The sequence below is a fragment of the Macrotis lagotis genome, chromosome 1, assembly GCF_037893015.1.
Source record: "Macrotis lagotis isolate mMagLag1 chromosome 1, bilby.v1.9.chrom.fasta, whole genome shotgun sequence".
Lineage (NCBI taxonomy): Eukaryota > Metazoa > Chordata > Mammalia > Peramelemorphia > Peramelidae > Macrotis > Macrotis lagotis.
Window position 1 is genome coordinate 588,377,351 of NC_133658.1, and position 5,060 is coordinate 588,382,410.

A 5,060-nucleotide genomic window follows, 5' to 3' on the forward strand; every position below is an offset into this window, starting at 1 on the left:
ATAAAAGCTAACAGGTTCCTAACCTGAACTACCTTGAATTCCTGAAACAATACTATACTCAATATACTAAGAAAGCAGCAAAACCAACCAAAAACAGTTGTGGACACAACCCAGGCTTTTTCTCTTTAAGCCTGACTCTAAAATAAAATCCTACATAAAGAGGCAGGCTGGAAGAAAGAACAAATACAAACTCCCACCATATAAAGCTATTATTATGACAGAATCACTTGATCAACAACCCAAAAGAATATAATAACTCTTAAACAGCTATAATCAAGGCTACAAAGAAAAAAAAACATGGCTTGGGCACAAAAGAATTTCTGAAAATGATTAAAGAAGAATTTTTTAAAGAGTTTTTTAAAAAATCAATGAAATGAGAGCTCTTAGGGGGGAAAAATGAAAAAGAAATGAAAGCTATGGAAGAAAATATTGGAAATGGTATTAACAACAAAAAACACCAGAACTCTAGAGAAATTTTGATATTTAAGGACTGAAGAAAAACATAAAAACATAAAGTCAAGCAATGATAAGGGACCAAGTTAGGATAAACTACTAACAATCTTTTTAAATCCCCTTTCCAAATTTCATTTGCTCCCATTTTCACACCTGATCTTCAGCTGCCTATGTGATTTAGGCAGAGGCACCCTCCTCTCATTACAGATGAAGAAATTGTCCTCAAAAAAATGAAGTGAGATTTATCCAAGGACAAGTTAGTGATAGCACCAGGGTTATAGCCCAGGTTGTCAGATTCCTAGTCCTCTGCACTTAAACACTTTACATTAATTGTTAGCCCCAGATAACAAGGGCCACTGGGAATGACAGAGCTATCTCTAAAATCCTGGGGATCACAAAAGGCTTGTTGAATGTCCAACTTGAAAGGGACCTTAGAACATAGCACAACCAGTTGGATGACTGGCCCTTCTTTAGAGTGGGAAATTGAAGGGATGCAACAGTATGAAACATGGAGACAAGAGCACAGAGAAATGAGGTAAAAAACTGTTATGATAATATAGATGAAAGATGATGAGGGCCTGAACTAAGATGGTAGCATTGTGGTTTTAGAGATATGATCAAATTCAAATAATACTGTGGAAGTAGGTCTTGAGGACCATGAGTTCCCCTATTCTCTCCTTCTCAACTCATCATTTAGTCACCTTCACCACATTATCTCTTTCTTCTCTCCTGACTCACTGGAAGTGTGATCCCTTCTGCTTGAGTGGGTAACCCCCTCCATATGTACCCTTGATCCCTTCATCCCTCTGCAACAGATTTTTTTGGGTGGAATTTCTTTCAGGAAATGACTGATGGATTTTTTTATAGTTCTAAGAGATTGGGGCAGTTTTCTTTTAGGATTTTTTTTTAGGTTTTTTGCAAGGCAAATAGGGCTAAGTGGCTTGCCCAAGGCCACACAGCTAGGTAATTATTAAGTGTCTGAGACCGGATTTGAACCTAGGTAATTATTAAGTGTCTGAGACTGGATTTGAACCCAGGTACTCCTGACTCCAGGGCTGGGGCTTTATCCTGTGCCACCTAGCTGCCCCCTCTTTTAGGATTTCTTGAGCTAGAATAGCTATGCTCCTTTTATTTTTGATTCTGGTGTTCAAATAGTTCAATTATTTTTAACAAAATAATATTTTATGTTCCCCAAGTACATATAATGATAATTTTAACATTATTTAAAAAATTTTTGAATTCTCTCCCTCCTTTCCTTCCATCCTCTTTCCTTGAGACAGTAAACAATTTAAAATAGATTACTCATGCAATTGTGCAAAACATATTTCCATAATAGTCATGTTATAAAAAGAAAGACCTGCCTCCCCAAAAAACCCAAACCACATATACACACATACGCACACAAAATAATTGAAAAATAGTATACTTTAATATGCATTCAGACTCCCTCAGTTATTTCTCTGAATGTAAATGAGCCTTTTAGAATTGTCTTGGATCATTGCATTGTTAAAAATAGCTAAATCAAGGGGTGGCTAGGTGGCACAGTGGACAGAGCACCGGCCCTGGAGTCAGGAGTACCTGAGTTCAAATCCGGTCTCAGACAATAATTACCTAGCTGTGTGGCCTTGGGCAAGCCACTGAAGCCCATTGCCTTGCAAAAACTTAAAAAAAAAAAGCTAAATCATTTACAGTTGACTATTATACAATATTGCTGTTACTGTGTACAATGTTCTAATTCTGCTCACTTAATTTTGCATCAGTTTGTTTCTAGTTTTTTTTGAAATCATTCATCATTTTTCATAGCACAATAGTTTTCCATTACAATCACATACCACAATTGTTCAGCCATCCTTTAATTGTTGAATTTCCCCTCAATTTCCAATTCTTTGTCACAACAAAAAGAGATGTCATATGTATTTTTGTGCAAATGAGTCCGTTCCCTTTAAAAAATAATCTCTTTGGGATACAGATCTTTTAGTGGTATTGCTGCATCAAAGGGTATGCATAGTTGCTAGACATTTGGACACAGTTCCAAATTGCTCTCCCAATGACTGAATTAGTTTACAACTCTTGAGTGCAGAATTTTCCAGACAGAAAAGCAAATAAATGCTTGAGTGTTCCAATTTTCCCCACATCCTTTCTAACACTTTTCTTTTTTGTCATATTAGCCAATATGATTGGTTGCAGAGGTACTTGAGAGTTGCTTTAATTTGCATTTTTCTAATTCATAATGATTTAAAACATTTTTTCCATATGACCATAGATAACTTCAATTTCTTTGTTTCAAAATTCTCTATTCATATCCTTTGATCATTTATCAATTGGAGAATGTCTTATTTTTTTAAACTTTGACTCAGTTTTCTATATAGTTGATAAATGACATCTTTATCAGAGACACATGACTGAAATGTTTTCCTCATCTGTTTTTCTTTGAATTGATTGCATTGATTTTGTTTTTGGTTCTATGATTCATAACTTTTTCCTCCTCAATCTGTTTTCTAAATCCATTGTTTACATTTTATTAATTTTTTCAGTCATTTAAATTTATTTTAATATTTCTTTTTGCTTCATGAAACCATTGGTTTCGAGTAAGTTTAGGTCAAATGGAAAAAAGCATTTCAAAAGATTAATGAGCTTTCTTATCTCTTTTTCCATCTGGCCAATTCTGCTTTTTAAAGCATTCTCAATAACTTTTTGAACTATTTTATCCGTTTGACCTATGCTGGTTTTTAACATGGTATTTTCTTCAGTATATTTTTGGATCTCCTTGACTAAGCTGCTGACTTCTTTTTCATGTTTTTCCTGCATCTCTCATTTCTTTTCCCAATTTTTCTTCTATCTCCCTTATTTGATTTTCAAAATCTTTTTTGAGCTCTGTCATAGCCTGAGCCCAATTTCTATTTTTCTTGGAGTCTTTAGATGCAGGAGCTTGTACTTCCTCATCTTCAGATTGAGCATTTTGATCCTTCTTGGGATCATAGATAATGTATTTCTCAATGGTGTTCCTCTTTTTTTCTCCAGCCTGTGCTGGGTTTGGGGGGTGCTTCCTGAGCTTTTGAGTATTATTAGGACCCCCCCAACAAGGATCTCAGTGTGTGAAGCTCTGACTTCCCTCCTAGTCTGTGAATGACCACAAGCATACCCCTATGCCATGGGGCTGAGGTGGGGGGGGTCTTTTATGGGAGGGCCTAGACTTTGATCAGGATCTGCATGTGATACCTGTTCCAGGTACAGAAGACAGACCTCTGAAGTTTTTCTCCACTCCCCTACCTTTGGTGGGCTGCTCACTCAAGGCTCAGTTGCCTGGGGGCTCCTGCTTATTGGTTCCATGCCTTAAATGTGTCTTTGCAGTGTTGATTTAATTGATTGAGTGAGTGATTTATTATTCTCATCACAGAGACAGAAGAATTGAAAAATGAAATCAGAAGAATTTTGGGAATATATTTGAATGTAGTAGACAGAACCTTTGCTGTATGAGAATCAGGGGTTCTGGGATCTAGTCCATCTCTTTCTGTAATTGCTCATGTGATTTGGGAGTAAATCACTTCACCAGCTACTTGACAGCTAGGTGATAGAAGACTGAGTCTGGAGACAGAAATATCTGAATTCTAATACAGCTTCAGCCACTTAGTAGCTATATGATCCTTGACAAATCCCTTAACTCTTATTTGCATCAGTTTCCTCAACTGTAAAATAGAGGTACTAACAGGACCTACCTCATAGGGTTGCAATGTGGATCAAATGAACCAAAAATAAATATTTGTAAAATGCTATGCCCAATGCCTCGGACACAGTAGGTGCCATATAAATGTTTATTCCTTTGTACTATTCAATTCCTTTTTAGCCCTCTAAATCTCAGTTTCCTGTTCTGTGAAATGAGATGTTCAGATTATATATTCTCTAAGGTCTGTTATGCTTCTAATGGTCTGATTCAAAGGATCCAGAGTGTGCTAAAAACTTATGTAGTTCAAGGAGTTAGCAGGCCAAGGGAACAGTTTCTAATATGTGAATTTTTTTCTCCTTCTGATTCCTATTGTTTGCTGTTTTTAGTGCTCTCCCTTGGTTGAAATACACTTAAGGGGAAATTGAGAATGACTGTAGAATCTTAGATTATAGATTTACAACTAGAAGTGACTTTTGAAGGTCATCGTAGTCTAACCTGTCATTTCATAAAAGGAAAATGAGACCAGAGAAGATAAATGAATTGCCTATAGTCACACAGCTTGTATGCAGCAGACTTGGGATTTGAACTCAGATTCTTTGATCATAAATCTTGGTTGTTGTTATTAGAACAAATGAGAAAGTATGACCTATATCCCTTTCCTGCAACTATAAAGGAAAAAGCATTTCAGGTATAGTGTTGGAAATTTCTTGGGACTATATCAGGAAAAACTCATCATATAAAAAGCCTTTATATATAAAGGTTACCACTTGTGGATTCTCTGGCTAAACTGTGTAAGTTTGGAATTCATCAAACAGGCTTGGGCGGAGTTGGTCTGGAAGTCCTTCAAACCACTCTCCCAGTGTACCTGTATGACTAATAAGTGGGCGGGGTGGGGTGTTGCAGTGTCTTGTTACACCAGTCTGGTCTTTATAGAACAGTCTGG